Source organism: Protopterus annectens, unplaced genomic scaffold (genome assembly GCF_019279795.1).
Source record: "Protopterus annectens isolate FY-2018-M unplaced genomic scaffold, PAN1.0 ctg64662_obj.part0, whole genome shotgun sequence".
In the NCBI taxonomy this organism is placed as follows: Eukaryota; Metazoa; Chordata; order Ceratodontiformes; family Protopteridae; genus Protopterus; species Protopterus annectens.
This window is the reverse complement of record NW_025052711.1, coordinates 1,519-9,437: the sequence shown is the minus strand read 5'-3', so window position 1 is coordinate 9,437 and position 7,919 is coordinate 1,519. Positions and strand designations below refer to the sequence as shown.

At 36.2% G+C, this 7,919-nt stretch overlaps 1 long non-coding RNA gene across 1 annotated transcript; it reads left to right on the top strand.

The window, feature by feature from the left end:
- Window positions 1-3,036: 3,036 nt before the first annotated feature.
- LOC122792026 lies at window positions 3,037-7,695 on the top strand. Its single transcript, XR_006363265.1, has 5 exons — window positions 3,037-3,132; window positions 4,202-4,303; window positions 5,393-5,494; window positions 6,562-6,663; window positions 7,671-7,695. It is a non-coding gene; the product is annotated as an uncharacterized LOC122792026 (long non-coding RNA).
- The last annotated feature ends 224 nt before the right edge of the window (window positions 7,696-7,919 follow it).

Genomic DNA, 7,919 nt, shown 5'->3' with positions numbered 1-7,919 from the left:
CCTGATCCTATAGGTAACATCCCTACCTAATTTGGTATGTCGAACTATGTTATTACAGGATTAATCACTGTTTGTTATTGCTTACTTGTATATTCTTGTGTTAAACAAAGCATTATATCCTATGATTTGTTTGTGTAACCATATTTCGCGGCGATAAACAAGCTGTTAACTGTTGCTTTCTGGGCTAGATTATGGTACCGCCCAAAGACTGTTTTCTGCAATATTTGTAACAGGTGAGCTAGACTACCCTGAGCTGACTTCTAGAGAGTTGCCTCCCAAAGGGTTTAAATGTAGGTTTTATAATTCATGTACAAATTTGGTCGCTATTGTAACTATAAGTATACTTTATAACTAGCGATTACGTTTAGAGTGGATTTAAAGCAAAGTAAGAAGAATCTATTTCTATTTTGTGCATTTAGAATCAGAGAATATATCTAAATGTTTAGTGTAGTCCTTATATTTTTTGCTAGCATTTAAATACTAGCGACTGCATTTCTGAGCAAGAAGCAGCCTCTAAAGTTTCATTTATGCGTTTTGGTTCCTTGGTAGTTAACAGTGTCAAAATTTCTCTGTAAAACATACCCGCCCCATGTCAGGGTGACATCAAGGGTTTTTTTTTTTTTCTCTGTTTTCTAATTCACCTTCTGGCCTCCCTCCTTTTTACCTAGGTGACTCCTTCGTGAACAAGCCCCATAGTACATTTTACAGAAAGGGACAAACCTCCCTGCTGAAACTAGTGGAAGACGCTGCCCTTTAAAGTTTATGAAAAGGTGGTTAAATAGTACTTATTACCTTAGGCTGGAAGTTGCTGTGTAGGATCCTCGGCTACCTTAGTTTCAGGAAATTCACCTGGATTTACCTAATATTACTTTTCCAAGAAGTACTAATCTGTCAGTGTCTCAGCTCCTAAAAACACTGAATTACACCAAATAATTGGATAATTTCCTAATAAATTGGAAAAAAAAAAAAATTTCAAAGAAATTATAAAAACATTAATACAATTAGGCTATCTACCCAGCTGAGAATTACTTTTCGGGTATAGTAGAGGACTGTTTTAGCCCCTCCCTAGCCCGGGAAAGAGTGCTTAATATATTTACTCCTCCCCCTCTAGCGAGGTTTTAAAAACCTGCAGGAACCCGCCACTTTTTAAAAACTGAGGTATACCTGGATCCTATAGGTAACATCCCTACCTGATTTGGTATGTCGTAACTATGTTATTACAGGATTAATCACTGTTTGTTATTGCTTACTTGTATATTCTTGTGTTAAACAAAGCATTATATCCTATGATTTGTTTGTGCTAACCATATTTCCAAATAAACAAGCTGTTAACTGTTGCTTTCTGGGCTAGATTATGGTACCGCTCCAAAGACTGTTTTCTCTGCAATATTTGTAACAGCGTAGAGCTAGACTAGCGCTGAGCTGACTTCTAGAGAGTTGCCTCACTCTAAGCGCTTTAAATGTAGGTTTTTATAATTCATGTACAAATTTGGTCGCTATTGTAACTATAACTGTACTTTATAACTAGCGATTACGCTTGGATTTAAAGCAAAGTAAGAAGAATCTATTTCTATTTTGTGCATTTAAAATCAGAGAATATATCTAAATGTTTAGTGTGGTCATATAGTTTTGCTAGCATTTAAATACTAGCGACCGCATTTCTGAGCAATAAGCAGCCTCTAAAGTTTCATTTATGCTTTTGGTTCCTTGGTAGTTAACAGTGTCTAAATTCTCTGTAAAACATACCCGCCTCCCATGGTCATGGTGACATCAAAGGACTTTTTATTTTTCTCTGTTTTCTAATTCACCTTCTGGCCTCCCTCCTTTTTACCTAGGTGACTCCTTCGTGAACAAGCCCCATAGTACATTGTATAGAAAGGGACAAACCTCCCTGCTGAAACTAGTGGAAGACACTGACCTTTAAAGTTTATGAAAAGGTGGTTAAATAGTACTTATTACCTTAGGCTGGAAGTTGCTGTGTAGGATCCTCGGCTACCTTAGTTTCAGGAAATCCACCTGGATTTACCTAATATTACTTTTCCAAGAAGTACTAATCTGTCAGTGTCTCAGCTCCTAAAAACACTGAATTACACCAAATAATTGGATAATTTCCTAATAAATTGGATTAAAAAAAAAAAAAAAATTTCAAAGAAATTATAAAAAACATTAATACAATTAGGCTATCTACCCAGCTGAGAATTACTTCTTTGGGTATAGTAGAGGACTGTTTTAGCCCCGCTACGGCCTAGCCCGGGAAAGAGTGCTTAATATATTTACTCCTCCCCCTCTAGTGAGGTTTTAAAAAACCTGCAGGAACCCGCCACTTTTAAAACTGAAATTATACCTCAGTCCACTCATTAACATCCCTACCTAATTTGGTATATGTAACTATGTTATTACAGGATTAAATCACTGTTTGTTTTGCTTGCTTGTATATTGCCGGCATTAAACAAACTGTTATATCCTACCAATTTGTTTGTACTACTAACCACATATTTGTGCGATGATAAAACCAAGCTGTTAACTGTTTGCTTTCTGGGCTGGTGTGGTGCCGCTCCGGAGCTGTTTTCTCTCTACTGTCTTTGTAACAGCGTAGAGCTAGACTAGCGCTGAGCTGACTTCTAGAGAGTTGCCTCACTCTAAGCGCTTTAAATGTAGGTTTTTATAATTCATGTACAAATTTGGTCGCTATTGTAACTATAACTGTACTTTATAACTAGCGATTACGTTTAGAGTGGATTTAAAGCAAAGTAAGAAGAATCTATTTCTATTTTGTGCATTTAAAATCAGAGAATATATCTAAATGTTTAGTGTGGTCGCCATAGTTTTTGCTAGCATTTAAATACTAGCGACTGCATTTCTGAGCAAGAAGCAGCCTCTAAAGTTTCATTTATGCGTTTTGGTTCCTTGGTAGTTAACAGTGTCTAAACTCTCTGTAAAAACATACCCGCTCCCATGTCATGGTGACATCAAAGGACTTTTTATTTTTCTCTGTTTTCTAATTCACCTTCTGGCCTCCTTTTTACATAGGTGACTCCTTCGTGAACAAGCCCCATAGTACATTGTATAGAAAGGGACAAACCTCCCTGCTGAAACTAGTGGAAGACGCTGCCCTTTAAAGTTTATGAAAAGGTGGTTAAATAGTACTTATTACCTTAGGCTGGAAGTTGCTGTGTAGGATCCTCGGCTACCTTAGTTTCAGGAAATTCACCTGGATTTACCTAATATTACTTTTCCAAGAAGTACTAATCTGTCAGTGTCTCAGCTCCTAAAAACACTGAATTACACCAAATAATTGGATAATTTCCTAATAAATTGGATTAAAAAAAAAAAAAATTTCAAAGAAATTATAAAAAACATTAATACAATTAGGCTATCTACCCAGCTGAGAATTACTTTGGGTATAGTAGAGGACTGTTTTAGCCCACGCCTAGCCCGGGAAAGAGTGCTTAATATATTTACTCCTCCCTCTAGCGGTTTTAAAAACCTGCAGGAACCCGCCACTTTTTAAAAACTGAGGTATACCTGATCCTATAGGTAACATCCCTACCTAATTTGGTATGTCGAACTATGTTATTACAGGATTAATCACTGTTTGTTATTGCTTACTTGTATATTCTTGAGGTAAACAAAGCATTATATCCTATGATTTGTTTGTGCTAACCATATTTCACAGCGATAAACAAGCTGTTAACTGTTGCTTTCTGGGCTAGATTATGGTACCGCCCAAAGACTGTTTTCTCTGCAATATTTGTAACAGCGTAGAGCTAGACTAGCGCTGAGCTGACTTCTAGAGAGTTGCCTCGCTCTAAGCGCTTTAAATGTAGGTTTTTATAATTCATTTACAAATTTGGTCGCTATTGTAACTATAAGTATACTTTATAACTAGCGATTACGTTTAGAGTGGATTTAAAGCAAAGTAAGAAGAATCTATTTCTATTTTGTGCATTTAAAATCAGAGAATATATCTAAATGTTTAGTGTGGTCGATATAGTTTTTGCTAGCATTTAAATACTAGCGACTGCATTTCTGAGCAAGAAGCAGCCTCTAAAGTTTCATTTATGCGTTTTGGTTCCTTGGCAGTTAACAGTGGCTAAATTCTCTGTAAAACATACCCGCTCCCATGTCATGGTGACATCAAAGGACTTTTTATTTTTCTCTGTTTTCTAATTCACCTTCTGGCCTCCCTCCTTTTTCCTAGGTGACTCCTTCGTGAACAAGCCCCATAGTACATTGTATAGAAAGGGACAAACCTCCCTGCTGAAACTAGTGGAAGACGCTGCCCTTTAAAGTTTATGAAAAGGTGGTTAAATAGTACTTATTACCTTAGGCTGGAAGTTGCTGTGTAGGATCCTCGGCTACCTTAGTTTCAGGAAATGCACCTGGATTTACCTAATATTACTTTTCCAAGAAGTACTAATCTGTCAGTGTCTCAGCTCCTAAAAACACTGAATTACACCAAATAATTGGATAATTTCCTAATAAATTGGATTAAAAAAAAAAAAAAATTTCAAAGAAATTATAAAAAACATTAATACAATTAGGCTATCTACCCAGCTGAGAATTACTTCTTTGGGTATAGTAGAGGACTGTTTTAGCCCCGCTACGGCCTAGCCCGGGAAAGAGTGCTTAATATATTTACTCCTCCCCCTCTAGCGAGGTTTTAAAAAACCTGCAGGAACCCGCCACTTTTTAAAAACTGAGGTATACCTGGATCCTATAGGTAACATCCCTACCTAATTTGGTATGTCGTAACTATGTTATTACAGGATTAATCACTGTTTGTTATTGCTTACTTGTATATTCTTGTGTTAAACAAAGCATTATATCCTATGATTTGTTTGTGCTAACCATATTTCGCTGTGCGATAAACAAGCTGTTAACTGCTGCTTTCTGGGCTAGATTATGGTACCGCTCCAAAGACTGTTTTCTCTGCAATATTTGTAACAGTGTAGAGCTAGACTAGCGCTGAGCTGACTTCTAGAGAGTTGCCTCGCTCTAAGCGCTTTAAATGTAGGTTTTTATAATTCATGTACAAATTTGGTCGCTATTGTAACTATAAGTATACTTTATAACTAGCGATTACGTTTAGAGTGGATTTAAAGCAAAGTAAGAAGAATCTATTTCTATTTTGTGCATTTAAAATCAGAGAATATATCTAAATGTTTAGTGTGGTCGATATAGTTTTGCTAGCATTTAAATACTAGCGACTGCATTTCTGAGCAAGAAGCAGCCTCTAAAGTTTCATTTATGCGTTTTGGTTGCTTGGTAGTTAACAGTGGCAAAATTCTCTGTAAAAACATACCCGCTCCCATGTCATGGTGACATCAAAGGACTTTTTATTTTTCTCTGTTTTCTAATTCACCTTCTGGCCTCCCTCCTTTTTACCTAGGTGACTCCTTCGTGAACAAGCCCCATAGTACATTGTATAGAAAGGGACAAACCTCCCTGCTGAAACTAGTGGAAGACGCTGCCCTTTAAAGTTTATGAAAAGGTGGTTAAATAGTACTTATTACCTTAGGCTGGAAGTTGCTGTGTAGGATCCTCGGCTACCTTAGTTTCAGGAAATCCACCTGGATTTACCTAATATTACTTTTCCAAGAAGTACTAATCTGTCAGTGTCTCAGCTCCTAAAAACACTGAATTACACCAAATAATTGGATAATTTCCTAATAAATTGGATTAAAAAAAAAAAAAAAATTTCAAAGAAATTATAAAAAACATTAATACAATTAGGCTATCTACCCAGCTGAGAATTACTTCTGTTTTAGCCCCGCTACGGCCTAGCCCGGGAAAGAGTGCTTAATATATTTACTCCTCCCCCTCTAGCGAGGTTTTAAAAAACCTGCAGGAACCCGCCACTTTTTAAAAACTGAGGTATACCTGGATCCTATAGGTAACATCCCTACCTAATTTGGTATGTCGTAACTATGTTATTACAGGATTAATCACTGTTTGTTATTGCTTACTTGTATATTCTTGTGTTAAACAAAGCATTATATCCTATGATTTGTTTGTGCTAACCATATTTCGCCAGCGATAAACAAGCTGTTAACTGCTGCTTTCTGGGCTAGATTATGGTACCGCTCCAAAGACTGTTTTCTCTGCAATATTTGTAACAGTGTAGAGCTAAACTAGCGCTGAGCTGACTTCTAGAGAGTTGCCTCGCTCTAAGTGCTTTAAATGTAGGTTTTTATAATTCATGTACAAATTTGGTCGCTATTGTAACTATAAGTATATATAACTAGCGATTATGTTTAGAGTGGATTTAAAGCAAAGTAAGAAGAATCTATTTCTATTTTGTGCATTTAAAATCAGAGAATATATCTAAATGTTTAGTGTGGTCGCTATAGTTTTTGCTAGCATTTAAATACTAGCGACTGCATTTCTGAGCAAGAAGCAGCCTCTAAAGTTTCATTTATGCGTTTTGGTTCCTTGGTAGTTAACAGTGTCTAAATTCTCTGTAAAAATATACCCGCTCCCATATCATGGTGACATCAAAGGACTTTTTATTTTTCTCTGCTTTCTAATTCACCTTCTGGCCTCCCTCTTTTTACCTAGGTGACTCCTTCGTGAACAAGCCCCATAGTACATTGTATAGAAAGGGACAAACCTCCCTGCTGAAACTAGTGGAAGACGCTGCCCTTTAAAGTTTATGAAAAGGTGGTTAAATAGTACTTATTACCTTAGGCTGGAAGTTGCTGTGTAGGATCCTCGGCTACCTTAGTTTCAGGAAATGCACCTGGATTTACCTAATATTACTTTTCCAAGAAGTACTAATCTGTCAGTGTCTCAGCTCCTAAAAACACTGAATTACACCAAATAATTGGATAATTTCCTAATAAATTGGATTAAAAAAAAAAAAAAAATTTCAAAGAAATTATAAAAAACATTAATACAATTAGGCTAGCTTTGGGTATAGTAGAGGACTGTTTTAGCCCCGCTACGGCCTAGCCCGGGAAAGAGTGCTTAATATATTTACTCCTCCCCCTCTAGCGAGGTTTTAAAAAACCTGCAGGAACCCGCCACTTTTTAAAAACTGAGGTATACCTGGATCCTATAGGTAACATCCCTACCTAATTTGGTATGTCGTAACTATGTTATTACAGGATTAATCACTGTTTGTTATTGCTTACTTGTATATTCTTGTGTTAAACAAAGCATTATATCCTATGATTTGTTTGTGCTAACCATACTTCACAGCGATAAACAAGCTGTTAACTGCTGCTTTCTGGGCTAGATTATGGTACCGCTCCAAAGACTGTTTTCTCTGCAATATTTGTAACAGTGTAGAGCTAGACTAGCTGAGCTGACTTCTAGAGAGTTGCCTCGCCTCTAAGCGCTTTAAATGTAGGTTTTATAATTCATGTACAAATTTGGTCGCTATTGTAACTATAAGTATACTTTATAACTAGCGATTACGTTTAGAGTGGATTTAAAGCAAAGTAAGAAGAATCTATTTCTATTTTGTGTTAAAATAGAGAATATATTAATTGTGTTTAGTTTAAGTTTTTGCCATTTAAATTGCACGCATTTAGAAGTAGCACTAAAGTTTCTTTATCTTTGGTTCTTATAAGTGGCTAAATTCTCTGTAAAACATCCCGCTCATGATGTAAATAAGACTATTTTTCTGTTTTCTAATTCACCTTCTGGCCCCCTCCTTTTCCTAGGTGACTCCTTCGTGAACAAGCCCCATATCTTTAAAGTGAAAACCCCCCTGTAATGTGAAAAGGTGTTTATTTTGAAAGGTGGTAAAGTCTTTTACCTTGGGGTTTGTTAGGAATCCCGGCTATTCTTTTTAGAAATCCCCCTTTTCTAAATACTTTTCCAAAACTATTGCATGTTTCTAAAAACTTGATTAAAAATGAAAATTTCTAATAAATTATAAAAAATAATTTCAAAATATAACATTAAAAATT